At 50.9% G+C, this 18,099-nt stretch overlaps 1 protein-coding gene across 4 annotated transcripts in view; it reads left to right on the top strand.

Annotated features, from left to right (window-relative positions):
* LOC130680781 (zinc finger protein 337-like) overlaps window positions 1–18,099 on the top strand; it is a 159,747-nt gene that overhangs the window by 114,773 nt on the left and 26,875 nt on the right. The window contains exon 1 of one of the 4 annotated variants that reach the window (XM_057492115.1): window positions 14,694–14,752. The exons of the other annotated variants lie outside the window; for them this stretch is intronic. The gene's annotated coding sequence lies outside the window, so the exon portion shown is untranslated. Of the gene's footprint in view, window positions 1–14,693; window positions 14,753–18,099 lie in introns of those variants that run through there. 4 annotated transcript variants of the gene reach the window in all.

Below are 18,099 nucleotides of genomic sequence, written 5' to 3'. Positions count from 1 at the left end.
GGACCACGGAGAGGATGTCCTCCACCAAAATTTCCTCCTGGACCTGTTGTAAATGCTGGATGGAAGGACAGTGGGCATGCGTGTGCCCCAATCCCAGGCCACCACCAGGGCCATGCTCCAAGTGCCATTCCAGTGTCCACTCGGCGGTAGATAGTCCCAGCCCCACAGGGGGCCGGATCAGTCTCCACCCCAAACCGAGAACTCTGGAGCCTGGCATTGGATGACTGACGAGCACTTGGGACTCCCCTCCCGAGAAATGTCATCACCTTCCTGGAGCCCAAGGTATCCATTCTGGTGGATGGACATCCCTTTAACTTCCTCCTAGACACGGGTGCCATGTTCTCAGTACTAAGGGAGTTTTGGGGACCTACCTCTCCATCGAAATCCCCTGTTGTTTGGGTAAGGGGCCAAACAGTATTTCCAAAAAATCCCATGCTCTCCGGCTCATTTTCTGGTCACACCTTCTCCCACACATTTCTAGTCATGTCCCACGGCAGTGTTCCCTTGTCAGAATGAGACGTATTATCGAAATTCCAAGCTTCCATTCCATTTAACCTCGCTCCTTCCCTTTTCCTCATTCTCACAGAACCTATCGAGCCAATGCCCATTCTAAGCCCTTCCATCCCCCCCATCAGTGAACCCCCAAGTCTGGAACACCACCACACCCTCCTTAGCAAAACACATGCCTGTCAAAGTTCACCTGCAGGACCCCCTGCACTTTCCTTGCCAACGCCAATGTCCTCTGCCCACCACTAGTCTTCTAGGGCTTCAGCCAATCATTGCAGATCTACAGAGGAAAGGACTCTTTAGGTCCGCGCATTCTCCCTATAACACCCCCATTTTAGCTGTAAAAATGCCTGATGGCTCTTTCCACGTAATTCAACGTTTGAAATTCATAAATACTGCAGTGAAAACTATCCACCCAGTGGTCCTGCCCCCATATACAATATTATCCTCCATACCCAACTCTTCCCTCTACTTTTCAGTTATTGGTCTCAAAGATGCTTTCCTAACCATCCCTTTATCCCCCACATCTCAAGATATCTTTACTTTCACCTGGACTGCCCCCCACACACCAATCTCAACAATTCCCATGGACAGTACAACCCCGGGGTTTCAGACACAGTCCACAGATATTCGGACAAGCCCTAGCAAATGACCTTAAGGAACTGACACTTCCCCAATTCACAGCCCTCCAGTATGTTGATGATCTTCTGTGCAGCCCCTCTCTTCAAGTCTCTGAGACTGTTACCGTTTCCCTTCTTAACTTCCTTTCTGAAAGAGGATACCGAGTCTCCCTACATAAAGTTCAATGATCTCAACAAACAGTCACATACTTAGAAGTCCACGTGGCTCCAAGGCCATCACTCTAGAGCAGAAAGACTTATTCGAGAATTGCCCACCCCAATAACGAAAGAAGAAATAGTCTCAATCCTTGGTCTACCACGATATTTTTGAGCCTGAGTTCCCAACTTCTCCCTCCTGGCTGCACCCCTCTACACTTTAACTAAAGGAGACTCAGAGGAACCCCTACTCAACTCTGCCAAGACTCCCTTTTTAAAGCTCCAACAAGCTCTTCTTCAAGCTCCTGCCTTCACTTACTAGACATACAACAACCTTTTCAACTATATGTACATGAATACAACAGACTGGCCTTAGGAGTCTTAGGACAAATGAAAGGCCCCACCTTCGCTCCTGTAGCCTATCTCTCCAAAAAGTTAGATGCTACAGTCCAGGGATGGACTCCCATCTAAGAGCCTTGGCAGCAGCATATGATCTAATCCAGGAGGCCAATACACTCACCTATGGAGGTGCAATCACAGTCATATCACCCCATCATTTAAAAGACCTCCTAACATATAAAGGATTAAGGACCCTTCACCCTGCTGAATCCTTTCACTCCTTGTCTTCTTCCTACATGATTCTTCTATCTCCTTTCAGGCCTGCTCATCCCTAAGTCCCACTACATTACTCCCCATTACGTAAGACCCACCCTCCCATCACTATACTGAAACCCTCGAAAAACTCCTCCCATGTCTCTTCCATATAAAAGACGGACCCCTAGAAATCCTACTCATATGTGGTTCACTGATGGCAGTTCCTTTCTAATGGAGGGGGAACGGCAGGCAGGGTATGCCATTGTTACCCTAACTGAAACCATTGAAGCAAAATCTCTGCCACAAAACACAACCAACCAACAGGCCGAACTCTTTGCACTCAAGCGGGACTCCCAACTGGCCGCTGATTGCTCCCTTACACTTTATACTGATTCTGAGTGTGTTTTCCACATCCTTCTTTCTCACCCAGCCATCTGGAAAGAGAGGGACTATTAACTACCAAAGGCACCCCAATTACCAATTCTAAACTGATCACCAAACTCCTCCATACCTCTCTCCTCCCTCATGAGATAGGAATCGTTCACCGCCACTCACATCAATCCGACTCATCCCCAACAATAGGCACTTCGAAGGCAGCCCAGCCCGCAAGAAAGGCTGCTATGTCAGAAAGCCCAACCATTGCTCTAGACATTCCTCGCTGCTCTTTCAACATTCCTGATAATTTCCCCCCCAAACATGACCTCTGATCCTACTCACCCTCTCTATTTCACAACAGCCCACAATATTTAAAACTTTCTCAAGTCCTTTCCTCTAAATGTCGAAGACCTCAAATACATCCAACAACTAACCACGGACTGTCATTTCTGCAAAAGAACTAATCCTAACACCCCTTTGAAACTCGGCTCTTTTCCAACTCATCAAGCCAGGAGACATATCCCCAGAGCAGACTGGCAGCTTGGCTTCACAAACACGCACAGAGTCTGAAAACACACATATCTTCTGGTGTTTGTGGACACATTCTTGGGGTGGATTGAGGCCTTCCTCACCTCAAACAAGGGGACTTCCAACAACTCTTCAATTCTTCTCTCAGATATAATCCCGAGATTTGGAATGCCCACCTCATTTCAAACAGACAATGGTCCAGACTTTGTTTCTCACATTACAGAAAAAATTGTAGGAGCTCTCGACATCCCATGGCACTTCCGTATTCCTTATCATCCTAAATCGTCAGGAAAAGTTGAACGTACCAATTAAACACTAAAAAACATTCTGACCAAACTCTCTCTCGATTTACACACTGATTGGATCAAACTCCTTCCTCTAGCTCTGTTCCGACTTCGAGTCCTCCCAAAAAACCTTCATTATTATCTCCTTTTGAGGTAATCTATGGTAGACCTCCTCTGCCCCCTGGAATAACTCCCTCCCCTCCCCTCCCCTTCTCCCTGAACACTTTCCTTATCCCCTTCTCTCTTTCATTAGCTCCCAGCTCTGGAGACATTAAGAGGCCCTGTTACCAGATCCCTTGAGGTCTCACATCTCCATTCCTCTGACTCCGAGAGACTGGGTATACTTCTTTCCTCCCTCCTCTGACTACACTCCCTTAACCCCAAAATGAAAGGACCTCTAAAAATCATTCTCTGAACCCCTACTGCTGCTCGATTAGAGGAGTCCCCTGGAAAATTAACCTCATGGATTCATATCTCGAGGTTGAAGCTGGCCGGGACGCCGGGAGATAGCTCAGGAGAAAAAGCCTCGAACCTGACTCCTACACGCTTCACCTGTATCCCCTGCACACCAGAGCCCATAAAACTTCACATCTGCTGTCTAAAACTACCCCCCATCATTCCCGAGGGTGGATCTTTGCATCCCCACCTTATTCACCCTTACCCTCTGCTTACTTACCCCCTTTGCCAATATGTCATATGTTTGGAGATTTACGTTGAGGGAAACATACACACAAAAAACACAAAAAACACTGCTGTGTCAGTCACAGCTGATTGTCCCACAACAGGCTGTTGCTTCCGCCATTAGGATTCCCTACACAACTCCGAGCTGGAACAACAAGCCGCGTGGCCCTACCTATGTTTCACCTTCGACCAGCCAAAAGATTCCTGTCATGGCTGGTGGGTCGAAACGTACCGAGACTGACCCTACTGGTCATGCAAAAATACATGATGCACACAATGGAGACGGGATGTTCAAGTTCAACTCGAACACAGAAACCTACACATGAACAATTTCTGACACATGGGATTCCCAATGGGCGACCAGAGTAACAGGAAAATTCTATTCCTATGGGTACTCACCTCACCATCCGGGGAGTTTAGCCTAAATAGAGAGCATGTCTCCATTGTTACCAACACTCCCGACTGTCACCCAGCATACATCGCTCAGAACAAATACTTGTTAATTAGCTAGAAAGCACAGACCCAGACTCTCAACCTTCAAATCCCTCCTCATCCCCTTCACTCTACTCTGGGCTCCATATCATATAAAACACCCTTGCCTTCCTAAACCTCACTACTGCTGCCCTAAAGCCAACAAATGGTTTCCTTTGTGTATCTTTAGCTCGGCACTTATTCTCTGCAGTTTCTCTTAACATCACAAACTGCACCTTCTTGATCTCAGGACCCCCTATTAGCCCAATTACCAATGTTCCCTTAAGGGAACCAGAAACAGACAATATCTCTCTCCCCTTATGTGCCTGCATTTCTCCAAACTCCCTTACTAATATCTCTCTAGGGAGAGGCAGTTTCTCTTATAACCAAACCATCTCTACAACCTAATGTTCGTGACTGGGAGACTTTCTCTGGTGTAACGGCACTCTCCTAAACGAAATTCTACCCAATCAATCAGATCCCTGTTTTCTTGTGACTATTGTCCCTCAAATAACATCAGACAGCAGCTCTGAAGTACAATGGTTGCTTCCTCACTGCAGAACCCGCTGAGCAGCCTTCGTTCCCATTATGGTCGGGATACCCTATCTGCCTGTGCGGAGGAACGGGCCTCTCGGCAGGAGCCTTAGGACACACCCAACGGCAGTAGATGGCCTTAATGCCAAGCTGCAAACTGCTTTAGATTCCACCAGCGAATCCCTGTCCTCACCTCGGGGACAAGTTACCTCTCCACCCCAAGGGACGCTTCAAATCCGGCAGGCCCTCGATCTTCTAACCGCCAAAAACGGAGGGACCTGCCTCTTCCTTAAAGAAGAATGCTGTGATTATGTCAACGAGTCAGGACTAGTCAAAGAAAACGTACGCTGAGTGGCCGATGTTGCAGAAAGTCTCAAAAGGTCCCCCACAAAGACTAGTATGAAGGGACTCTTCCAGTCCTCTCTCCTCACTTGGCTCCTGCCTGTCCTCGGTCCTTTGCTCATCATCTTTCTTTTCTGTACCTTCCTGCCCTGCAGAATTAAATTCATTCAAAATCAGATTAGCAAGATTTCTACCAGACTTTCAACCAGCTCCTCCTTAGGGACTACCAGTTGCTGAAGGATGTGGAAGAGACGAATGCTGAAATTCCTTCGCCATCATGAGACTGACGGCCCCCACCTTGTTTGATCATAACTCTTCCCTTTTGCGCCCCCATCGCCACCACCTTCCAGCGGGAAATAGCCAGAGAAATCAGTGACGTCCCGTCGCCCATACCAAATCAAAAAGGTAAGAATGTTAGTCAAAAATGGCGCCTGACCCCACACTTTTCGACCTGAGATGGTGACCGTTAAGTTTCAGTTTCCCGAGATTAGGTTCCGCTCCCCTCTCATGACGCAGAAAATTCTGTGACACAGACCGATAATGTCCTGCCAGCTAACCCCAACGATTCCATGCCCAGTCAGCTGGTGCCAAGTGCCTTAATATAAGGAGATGTAAGCCAAAGCTGCCCAGCCCACGGCTGCTGCACTCACTCTCGCAGGCAGCCACCTCGCCACCTCTTAATAAATCTCTTGGTTGAATATCTGCTCCCCGGTGTGGTTGTCTCTTCCCTTAAGGAATTAGGCAGTCCTATTACTTAGGATCAACCAAGCTTCCGGAGGCTGTAGACGGGCCCCAAGAGAAGCCAAGAGAATGGCTGGGAGGCAGGCACACAGACCAGAGATGACTGCAGTGTGGTTAGCATGGCCCTGGTGGGGATCCGGGTGGTGTCCCAGAATCCCAAGAGTGGACATGATAGAGAAGCTGTGAACTTTGAGTAAGGTGCTTAGTTCATAATAGTATGCTGATGTTAGATTCCTGCCTCTGTTACCATAGCCACGATTCTGTAAGATGCTAATATTAGGGGAACCTGGTGAGAAGTGTAGGGAAATTCTCTATAATACCTTTGCAAATTTTCTATAAATACAATGTTAATTCAAAGTAAACAGTTGTGAAAGAGGAGAAGCACATGGATGAGATGATATACTGAATGTAGGGCGTGAGATAGTCAAGACTGACTCACTGTTCTTCCCTGAGCAAGGAGAGTCAATGCCTAGGGGTCGGACCCAGGCCCGGGAGCTAAACTTTTGAAAAAACCTAGGTGGAGAATTCCCGACCTCCCTGCTCCCCTCAGATGAAGAAACCTGATTGGCTCACATAACCGTAGTTCACTCTTGTGCAGTGGTAGTTATAAACACCCAGTTTGCAGATGAGGAAACTGAGGCACCCTGAGGTTTGAAGGCGGGGTGACCTAAAGTCAAACAGCCCTGGCTGGTGCTATGGTTTGCATTTTCTGACCACAAAGTCGTCCTCCTACTGATGAGTGAAACCTAAATGGAGAGTAAGGAATGTTAGAGATGAGGCTCTTCCCTCTGGCCGCATGTGCCCCTGGGCAGTTGGCATCCTGAGCTGAAATCTGTTAGAGACTTGGCTACACATTTGAAGCTGGACCACCGCTGGCTGTGTGCCTGCCGCTGCGCCCCTCACTGGCTGGGTGTGTCCCAAGCACAGCAGAAGGGCCCCAGCCTCACGCAGCAGCTCAGGAACTCCTCACAGACCGGGTCCGGGAGTGAGCAGCCCCCACAGGCCGTTCTGCTTGCCTTTCCCTCTGGGTGGTTTGACCCTTGCAGGCACTTGGCATATTCACGTGTCCTCAGTTCCCTCCCGATCCGTTTCCCACCTGGCCGCCCCAGAGCCCAGCTTTCATGCGGCCTCTGCTCCCTCGACCAGGCATCTGGCCCCGGGTCTTCCCAGGCTTTAAAGGGAATCCCCTTCAAAATATGCAGCCTTCCCCCTTCCTCATGCTAGATGCTGCCGGGAGCCGGTCAGAACCGCCAGCCTGATGGTGCAGTTGCGCAGTCGGATGGAAGGGGCTGCACAGTGGCTTTCCAAGAGGAGCACCCTCGATATCCCTCCTCCTCAAAATGTTCCTTTTAATGAATTTGCTTATTTTGGTTTAAACTCAAGCTGTCCATTCAGGGAAGAAGCCATATCCAATTCTCCCTGAAAATTTTAAGTACTGGCCCTATAGAAAGTTGGAAAAAAACACTCCTGTCCTTGTGACTACCCCTGATGATGGGAAAGAGAGACCCAATGAGTATTGGACCCACGTTTATGGGAAAAATGATAGGGAAAAGTTACCTGGGTTCAGGTTCCTTCCTCTGCCCCTACGTGGCCTCCAAATGACATACTCAGTGATTAATGGTGACAGGTGGGTACAGAGAACAAATGATATTCTTTGGCTAGCCCACCAAAGAAGGGCCTGGCAAACTATAAAACAAATGAGAACAGGGCATTACCTAACTCCTGATCAGAAAATTCTCCATTATAAGTCTTACTTGAAAATAGGTCCAAGGCACAGTCTATAAAATTTGTCCGTGCCTACCAAAAAGTCATCGTGTCCTTTTAGAGAGAGCCTGTTTCTTTCCTACGGGAGATGAAGAATGGGAGTATAACTATGAAAGCTTGAGGCCGGTACATCAAAATAATAGAATAGTGAACTTTAGATAGTCATCTGTAAGGAAACCAAGAGTCTGGCACCTACCTAACGTTTGTATGATGTTCTGGCCGCAGTAACTAAGAACAAAGCTTACTTGGAAATAAGTGAACTGCTAAGACCTGTGAAATGACATAATCTCATTCTCCAAACTCATGTAACCGTGCTATGTGTCAATTAAATGATTAATATCTATACTTTATATAATCAAAGAGCATATAATCAGGCTGCTATTTTTCATTAAAGGCAAGGCTCAGCTTTTGCTAGTCTCTGTGTTCTCATTCATTTCAGTGAGTCACCGACGTCGTCCATCCTTCAGGGACTCCTGGACTCGCTGGAGCTGGACTCCCGCAAGTTGCCCTGCAGCTCCTGTCATCACTGTGCTCCCGAGACTTCCCATCCTCATCAGGGGCTACCAGAGGGGGTGGAGGGGTATCAGGGAGGGGAAAGAGGGAGACCGAGTCAGCACAGCCCACTCTGTCCCTTCGACGACCCCAGTACTGGTTCCTGGCTCCTAGGCACGGGGAGAAGAGAGAAAGTGCCCTCGTCAGCAGGAGCAATTAGCAAAGACATGATCCACGTGAACAGTGACACAAGTTTGGCTAGAAGCGCACGTGGCATCCTGGAAAGGCCGAGGGAAGGCAGCGGACCCAAGGGGGCACATTCCGTGTTGAGTGTGGAAAGCTGACCGAGAGGTAAGAGGGGCTTCGTGAAGCCCTGGAGGAAACAGAGCTCGTGGCCTGTCTCACTGTCAGAGGACTGCGGGCCCCCGCGGGCCTAAGGCTGGACGGGAGGGTGCAGGTCCAGGCCTGGAAGGCAGGGCTTTCAGCAGCAGAGGGACACAGGACCGTGTTTCAGAAGGGACACCTGGGCGCTGGAGCGATGGGCCCGCAGGTAGGCAGGATACGGCCCATAGTGCTCAGCTGCCCTCCTGCGGGTGTGTCAGGAGGGACGCGAGGGCTTGGCAGGGGTGGGGGTGGGGACAGTAGGGCTGCGATGGAGGGACAGGATGACACTCGGCAGCGGAACGAATGTGAGGTGGAGATGGGAATCCACAAGCAGCAGCATGTTTCAGCGGGAAAATGTTCAACTTTCAGTTTGAGACCCGTCGTCTTGATGCCGGAGTTCTTGTTCACGAATCCGAAGAATGAGCTTCACAAACAGTCAAGGTAGGAGAGCAAGGTACAGGCATTTATTTAGAGATAAAGTGAAAGGACGGACCTCCCGGCTCACGCCCGGAGGGGACAAGAGAGTCGGTGGTGGTGCGTTGTCTAAGGGTTTTATAGTCAGTTGAGGATTTTTCAAGAACATGAAAAAATCTTAGGGGTGTGGACTTGTTAGTGGTCCCTGAATATTAAAAATTAACTTAACATAAGGAACTTCCTGCCTTGATTTCTCCCTGGGACACCGGCGCCTTGGTCCGGGAGCACATCAAAAGGCTGCCTGCCCAGCCCCCAAGGTGGGCTGAGATACTCTCTATTTGCTAAGGAATCCTGCCTCTTGAACTTCCTGGGTGTTAAAATGCAATCTTACCTTTAAGATGGTACTCTTCCTGCCTTTTACCATGTCCTCTACAGCTGGGTCTGCATGCTAAGTTAGTTGCTCAGTTTGCAAAATCACCTCGTCAGATCTGAAGGAGGAAAGACAGCACATAGGCCTGGGCCTTTTAGCATGCTAAAGTGAATCTTACACATGGTTACAAATGGTTAGTGTAACTGACACGTGCCACTCTTCCCCATCTGGGGAACATTAACTGATGTCACCGAAGAATGATTCTAGAGCTTAATGGTTAACATAGAGTTTCAGTAGGGACTTCTTTGCCCATTGTTACATTGCTCTGGCCATAAATATTCCGCCCTGCTCTTCCCGGAGGCCCTCACCCTACTCTGACTACACCCAGGGTCCCTGTCTCAGTCTGGCCGGGTTTGAACTGCCCGAGGGCCGTGGAAGTGGAGTGTCCAGGTGGCAGCTGGTTGGTCAGGGCTCTGAGAGCAAGAGCGCGAGCAGCAGATTCGGAGTCCCTGGCACACTGCGAGGTGCAGTCAGCTTGTGGGTGCGCCTGGGGGCGGGGGGCGGAAGGTAAGCCCGACATTCGGCAGCGAGCAAGGAGAGCCTCACCTAGGAAGAGAAGTAGGGTCCGCAAGGCAACAGGGAGAAGGAACAGGCCCGGAAGCCACAGGGCAGCCACAGTGGCCCTGCCTCCTGCCCTGAAGCCAGAAAGAGAAGGAAGCAAGACCACATCTTGGTTTGGTGACTGGGACGTTGTGGGTAACATTGCAGCATTCCCGAATCTCTTCCTGGCTTCAATGCATCTACATATGAACACGCATTCCTCAAGGGTGGAGAGAAGTAGGTCATCTCCGTATCGGTGTGTAACTATATGGTGACCGAGGGCTTATCTGAACCTGAGAGGCGTGGAGGTCTCGCATGCTTCTGCCGGAGTAGAGGGAAGGGCTCCGACCACAGTTTGTAAGCAATATACCGGTTTTTAAATCTATTTTTCCCTTTGATTTTGGTTTCAGAGGTATTTTGCCCGGGATTTCCTCTCCCCGGACTTACAGGCTCGCTTGGCGGCTCCTCGGTCTGTGTCTAGAAGAGGATGTGAGCCCGACAGCGGTGGGAGCCCAACCCCGCAGCGGACACGCTGGTCCGGGAGACGGCGCGGTCGGGCGCGAACTCAATCCTGGGGACCCCACCCTGCCCGGGGCCGGGTGAAGCCCAGGCCCAGCGCGACCCCCGGGGCCACCGTGCCCTCCGGCCCGTCCAACCGGTACACCAGCCCCCACGCGCCCAGGCCGCGGGGACACAGGCACCGTCCCGTCCGTCCACGGCCCGGCCCTAGCCCTCAGCCTGGCCGACGGAGGGGCGGAGCAGGGCGGTGCCTGGGGCGGGAGGCGCGGCCCCTGGGCCTCCAGGCACACAGAGGGCGGCGGACTCGGGCTGGTTCACACCTTACGGCATCCCGCTCGGCTGGGGATACGGCGACCCTGGAGTCCGCCTCTCTGTTCCTGGCACGGCATTGGTCTGTTACCGCCTAGTCACCGATGTCCCGCCCATGAGACCCCCGCGGGGGACGCGGGTCAGGGAGGTGAGCCGCGCTGAGGCTGCCGGGAGCGGCGCTAGGCGGGGCTTTGTTGGCGCGCCGGGAGCGTGGAGGCAGGGGGCGGGTGTCCGCAGAAGGGAGCTCTCTGCGTATTTTTCCTCCCGAGCGTGAGGTCGCCCCACACCTGCCTGCCTCGACGACCGGGTCGTCCCTGTCCCTCCGAACGCACGGAGCTCGGTGCTGCTGAACAGCGCGGCTCACCTGATCTTTGCGCACGCGCGCGGGGAGCGGTGACAGCCGTCACCCCCACTTCCGTTTGTAAGGAAGAGGGAGGCTCAGTAACCGCTCGGCCTGCTGCGGGCGTGGTGGGCGCTCCTGCCCCAAGATACAACATTTAAAATGAGAACCTGAGGCTGAAACGGCGGCCGGGAGAATTCCTGAGCCTCACCAGCGGGTGTGGAGAGGGGCGGTGGGCGGGTGCTGGGACCCTCCGTCCGCCTGGCCTCCCGGCTTCTGGCTGCGTTCACGGCCGTGGACAAAACCTGGCAATCGGGGCACGTGCCCAAGTGTCCATCTGTGGGTGACCCCTCCCCGCAGAGAAGGGGTGGGAGAGATGAGCGTGACGCCCTCTGAATAGGCAGTAAAACCGATAACTCACTGTCCCTTTTGTAGAGAGTAGGGAAGGGGTGCCTACTCGCCCAGGAAGCCGATGCCTCGGCGCCTGAGAGCCAGCTGGCTGCCCGGGTTCAGGTGACTGATTCTGGGCTGCATTTTCAGGGAGGTCACCGCTCTGCAGTGTTGGCCTCCTCCCCGTCTCGGACCCGCAGATGTAGAGGCGACCCGATGAGATATCGAGGACCATAGTAGGCCAGCCAGCGGACTCAAGGCATACCAGCTCAAGAGTGGTGATGGAAAGGCACCTCTCATATTTATTGACCAGGAATCACATTGTTGAGTGGGTGAACAAGTTTCTAGACACAGTGATTAACATGCTTTACTCCAGGAATGTATTTGCCTCCATGTCGCTGGGGCAAGTCGTCCCTGGAGCCAGGCAATGAGGGGGTAGAGATAGCAAGAAACAGATCTCGGTTTAGATTTAGTGAGCTGCGGCCTGCACCGCAGATTCCAAGGAAGACAGTCAATTCCCAGAGAAACAGAATCCTCCTTGGATGGCAACCTACACAGCAGAGTCTAAATTGAGGCCAGCGATAGGCAGAGAGTGCCACTAAACTCAGCCAGAAACACACATTCCCCGTTTCTAACCCCATCTTCTGTAGGAACGGCCTGTTCTCACTGCTGTTCACCTGCCTAAGGAAATGCTTCCAACAGGATGATCGGAGGCGTCCCGCCTAAGGCACACGTGGCCAGGCCCTGCTCTGTGGCAGAAGTAGAAAATCTACGTGACAGTTCATGTGACTGTGTGTCCTTAAAATTCACTAGTCTTGATACATTTTGAAAGTCCTTTTGAACTTTGCTTATGTGTATTTGTAGTGAAAACGAAAGGACTGATGGTTGTAGATTTTACTGCTTAAAATTCTAATGATTCAGATTCTTACAAAAGGTGAATGACGGCCCTGCTTTGGACACCAGCTTAGCTGTGGGATCAAAGTCAGTGTAAGGCTGGAGGCACTGGGGGAGGGGTGAGCCCACTGCACAGCCTCAGGCCTCACCTAATAAGGGTTGAGACCAGCAGGTTCTGGTCTGACAACATTCCAGGGTCTGATCATATAATATTCCAGAAGTTCCTAACTAGAGCCCTCCCCCACGCTGGAGGAATGGTGGTAGCTGTCCAGGGCCTGTCTAGAGACCAATGAGAGACCTTCACGTACCCTTGGCTAGACAATCGTTGTGCTGCTGTAAATCTAAGCTCTGCCTCCCCCTACGTTCTTTAAAAACTTGCTGCCTGCCCTGCTGGGCGAGACTTCTCCAGCCTCCATTAATGTAGACTGGTGAAGCTCGCCAGGGATTGCCCTCAAATAAACTGCCTGGCCCTTTGTTGCCTCTCGTCGCCTGATTATTTTGGTTGGAATTTATCTTAACAGTCAGCATCATCAGAAAGGAGACACCAATGCCTCCTGATAAGGGGTCCTGAGAAGGACACATCATGCCCAGGGGTATTCGCACCATCAGCGGCATCTCCTGTGTGCAAACCTCAGGTAGTGTCCATTTGTGCGTCATTGTAGACAAGAGCTGCCCTCTGTGCCCTTCAAAAAACTCAAGGTCGGAACACACAAGGAAACATGAGGCAGTGTGCAGGTGAGACAGGACCAAAGGGCCCAAATACTGTGTATATACAATTCCAGAGGCAGGACTGGTCTGAGAAGGGGGAGGGAAGATGACTAGAAATGGCATTATTGGGATGGTGGACAAAATTGGAAGCCAGTGGTGGATGAGACAGTAGTAGTGTGACTTCATTTCCCATGATTAATCATTGTCCTGTGCCCATGGCCTTGGAGATAGGAAATATATATTGAAAAGTCTTGAGGACAAGAGGCCACAAAGTCTGAAACAGAGTCTAGAAAGGGGGAGAAAGGAGTGAGAGTGGAAGACAAGATGATGAAATAGGCCGGATAAATGTTGCAGGGTGATAACAGTTGGAGAAGTTAGCCAGGAAATGGGTATATGAGAATTCTTTGTCCTGTTCTAATGCAAGTTTTGTATGAATTTGAAATTATATAGGAAATAAAAGTCATAGAAAGAAACATCTACCCTGTGTTCAATGCAGGTTAAGTATCTCCTACCAGTGAAACTAGAATTATTCAAGTGGCCAATTCCCCCTAAGCACCCGACTTTCTCACGTCGACATTCTGAGGTCATGTGTCAGTGAGGGACACGTGTGTGGCGAGCTCCGGTTTGCTGACTCCCAACTCTTGGTGCCAGATTTGCTTCCCTCCCTGGGTCCTGTTCCTGGATGAGTCAAGATGAGGTACATTTTCACACTGGATGCACGCAGGGACCACCAGGCATAGGCAGTTTTCATAGAACGTGCAGTGGCCTGATACCCTGGGGCCTCTTCAGCCCAGGAACTCCTGCACTGGGGCTGCTGTGGGCCCATTAGACGGTGAACTCAAGTTTTGCAGACTTGGGAATGGTTTTCTCCTCAAAGTTTTAGGACACTCAGTCCCATCTGCCTCAGGGGAGACTTTGCATCAGCCCAGGATTGTATCCTTTTCATTTTCTTGGCAACTTACTTTGTAGAGGTACTGAAATGGGAGTTTTAGAAGGTGCCTGGAAGGGGAAAGAGTGACGTGGTCTGTTACTCAGGGAAGGGAACTTGCCTCCCTACATGTAAGGTGCAGCACGGCTGTGTAGCAGATGCTCCCGCAGCTCCCACAACGTCCATCCGGCAACTGGGGTAGAGGCCATGCAGCTTCAGCATTCAAGGAGGCCTCACTTGAAGCTGAGACAAAAGGCAACAACTTCGGCTTGGGGACTCGAGACTGAACTGCAGGCCTGCTCTGAAAGGGGGTTTCTGGGAGGTTCAGTCCCGGGAGGTGGAGCTGCCCCACGGATTCTGCGTACTGAACACCTGTGGCCACGTCTCCGAGGATTCTGGGTGTTGAAGTCCTGGGGCGGTGCCGCGCTGACTCTTCTGGGTACGGGTGAGTTAGTGCTGGACAGCTGAAGAGGGCCTGAGGATTCTGGGTACTGAGGTCCTGCAGCCGCCCGCCAAGGTTTCTGGGTACTGAGGTTAGAACTCGCCCCACTAGGATTCGTGGTGTAGACGCGTTGCAGCCGCCCACCAGGGATTCTGTGCACTGTATTCCTGGCACCGCCCCACCGAGGATTCTGGGTACTGACTTCCTGGAGCCTCCCGCCGAGGATTCTGGGACCTGGAATAACTGCCTGCGCGGGGGATCCCGGGTAGTGTGCTTGGGTGGACCGCCATGCGGAGGCGTAGATCCTCCGTCAGCATCCGTCAGTGGACGCGGAGCCACCGTTCCCACCCGCTGTCCGTCCCCTGGTGAGTAGGGGCCCTGCAGCCCCCTGTCCAGCTCGCTCTTCTGAGCGTGGAGGAGGCCGGCCGTGCAGATGCGGTGGGGGAGGGTTGCTGAGGCCGGAAGCGCCTGCAGGCCGCAGGTGCAGGGGGCCCGTGTCCCAGGGGGAGATGGGGCGAGTCTCCAGGGGAGCCTTTGGGAAAAGCCGGGAGCTGCGGCCCGGGGAGTCCCGGCGTCGTCGGGCGGCTGCGTCTGGAAGGCCTCTCCCCGCGCGCTGGGCGGAGCCTCCGCCTGGGCGGGAGGGTTCCTGACGCCCGAGGAGAGGGAGTTCTCGAACAGGTCGGACGAGTGGAGGTGAGGGCGGCGTCCAGAACGGTGAGCAGCGGCAGAGAGCAGGCGAGGGCCGGGGGCGGAAAGGGGCGCTCACTGAGCTCCGCGTGGGCAGGTGCCTCGGCAACTTACACGGCCGGGTCACCTGGATGCAGGGTCCGCGTGGATCTGCACAGCCTGGGAACCACGCCCTAGCACCCCGGGATATGGGGGAGGCGCAGAGCACTGCACGGAGTGAGGCCGTGTTCTGAGACCTTCCTGAAGGCCAAGAAAGGAGATTTGGGGTCAGCTTCTAAAGAGCACGGTCGTACAGCGGTAGGTCTTTCCCAGTGTCACAGGCGACACGAACTTGTGAGCCCAACTCAGACCTCGGTGGCCTTCCCTATTTACTCGAAGTAGGACAGAGGGTGAAGGCTTGTGCTTCAGTCTGCAGGTTAGATTGAATAGCGAAGTAACAAAGACGCTCACCGCTGGAAGAGCGCAGAGACGAAACAAAATAAGTTGATCGCACCAGTGAGAAATGTTTAAGTCAAAAAGTACCACTCGGAGAAAGGGGAGTTGTGGGCAGCCTCAGAGAAGGTTCACTCGTAGTCTTAGGATTGTGTCTTTTCAGGCTTTTAAGAATGGGGAAAAGCTGGGCCGTTGCTGGGAATACGCATGACTTGTGGTGTCTTTAGGGGAGCGTTGTTTATTTTCCTTTGTTCCTGCCCCCACTGCAACAGAGAATTTGAAGGGCAGAGACAAAGTAGTGAAGCAGAGTAAAGGTTTTCTTTAAGGTTACTTACTTAGGGATAAAGTGCAGGTGACCTCAGGGAGGCGAGGCACCCTGAAGGGCACAAGTTGTACTAAGAGAAAGTGCACACTCAGTAAGGGGAGTGGGCAATCTCAGATAAGAGGCGCTGGAAGGTTTAAGTTTCATTCAAGGCTAAGCACTTCGAAAGTGTGGATGAATTCAGAGAGGTACATGCTGAAGGGTTGGGGGTTTCCCGTGTTATGAATTTTTCACGAATGTGACAGGGCTAGGGAGTGTAGACTAGTTAAGTGGTCCCAAAATGTTCATCTGTGATGAGATATTAAGTCTCTTCTCTGTCCTCCAGGTAATTCTACAAAATTAACTCAACACAGGAAATTTAGTGCTGTGATTTCTCCCTAGGGTAGCACCATCTGTCTGCCAGCATGTCAGCTTATGACTGCCTGCCCCGCCCCTAGGTGGGCTGAGTCATTGTCTGTTTGCTAAAGAGTGTTTAAGAATCTTAATTCTTAATTTCCTGGGTTTTAAAATGCAATCTTGGTTTTAACCTGGAATACTTCCTGTTGTTACTATGCTGTTTACAGCTGGGCTTGTTTCCAAAATTAGTTGGCAGAGTCCAGCTCCAGTGAGTCCAGGAGTCCCTGAGGGATGAACGGCATGGGCAAGTGACGGAATGAATGAATGAGGTCACAGACACTAGCAAAGTTCCCGAGCAGAGCCTGGCCTGGTTTATTGAAATGTAGCAAGGTTATATATGTTTTGAGCACACAGTTTCACAAAGATTAGATCATTTGATTCTTTCTGAAAAAGTGTTCACATCAAGGTCAATCTTTAGAGATGAGATTATTGGCGATTTAGCAATCACTAATCTTTTGCACTTATGCTTGCTTGGCTTCCCTGGCGGTTTTGGAACAAACAAGACTTAATTCTCAGAATGGTCCCTCACGCCTGGTTGGCTTGGGCCCTACTTGCAGTTTCCTTATTATTGATTCTAAAATAGCTACGGTTACTATTCATTTAATTAATAAGTATAGCTAAGTCTATTTTTCTAGGTCTAGAGCATTACATGCAGATATAAAGAAAAACATCAAAACAGTCTATCATCAAAGCAGTGTAGCAAAACTGAGCTGATTGTAATTGCGGGAACTGGAAACTGTACCCTTGGGTAGGTGCCCAGTTTCATAGAGACGAGAGTGTTGCCGCTGGGGGGATGAGGTAAGGGGGTAATAACCAACGAATCCGAAGGCTTAGGGGCCCAGTCAGACCACCTTTCTTCCCAGGGAGGGCAGGGTCATGTCCTCTTTTAGAGTTTCTTTAAACCATATACAATATCTGCAAGAAAATCTCTTCAATGGGGAGAGTTTGTACAGTCATGCCAGGCACTTCCACACACAATATCCCGTCCGTTATACATGCTGGCTCTGTTTTATTTTTTATTTTTTCCCCCAGGACCCAACAGGTCTAGGAGTGATTTAGAAGTCCCTCTCAGGGCCGAGTTGGGCGGGGAGAGGGTACTGGAACCCACTCAAACAACCCCTGTTTATTATTTCCTAATACTTGTTTCCAAAGTCCTCTCTGCGTCCTCCTCTTATCACTCCATCCCTACTTTCTGGGGGAAAGGGGACTCTTGCATCTGGCTTTTCTCCCAGGTTATATAAAATTTGGTTTTCCAATTTAGGTGTATAAATACACAATAACAACATTTCCAAACACCATAATAATAAGGAGAGTTAGCGGGGTTGTTCCTGTCAGAAGTCCACTTTGGTTCCTTCTTGCTGGGCATCTGGGCAGTGCCATCAGGTGGGCAGTTTGGACTGGCTCCTGACAACTAATCATGATGCTTTTCTCTTGCTCAGGTTGCAAATTACTTCATTAGGGGCTGTAGGAGGAAAATACAGCATATTGGTAAAGTTAAAGAATAAGCTGGGCCTTTTAGCAGGCAAAGTAAATCTTACAATGGCATGATGTAATTGACAAAATGAAGACAGAGGCTATCCAGAGATACTTTTATCTGGGAATATTCAAGAATTCCAGGCCAAGTTACTCCAGGACTTTTTTCCCTTACTGTTTAACTCATTAACTATCCATCATTTCTGGCTCAACAGTTTAAAGTGGCCAAGTCTTTTGAGTCCCTCCTAGTGGGTTTTCCTGGCCTTATTTTCTTTCCACCCCACCCACTCATATCTATTCTTCTGCCTAACAGTCTCATGATATGTGGCCTCATGACCTGAGATATGGTGAGAGATGTTACGTCACCATCCGTAGTCTGTCCTGTAGATGTTTTGTAAGATG

This window comes from Manis pentadactyla, chromosome 14, assembly GCF_030020395.1.
Source record: "Manis pentadactyla isolate mManPen7 chromosome 14, mManPen7.hap1, whole genome shotgun sequence".
Lineage (NCBI taxonomy): Eukaryota > Metazoa > Chordata > Mammalia > Pholidota > Manidae > Manis > Manis pentadactyla.
Note: the sequence above shows the minus strand (reverse complement) of the source record. Positions and strands in the feature narration are given on the sequence as shown.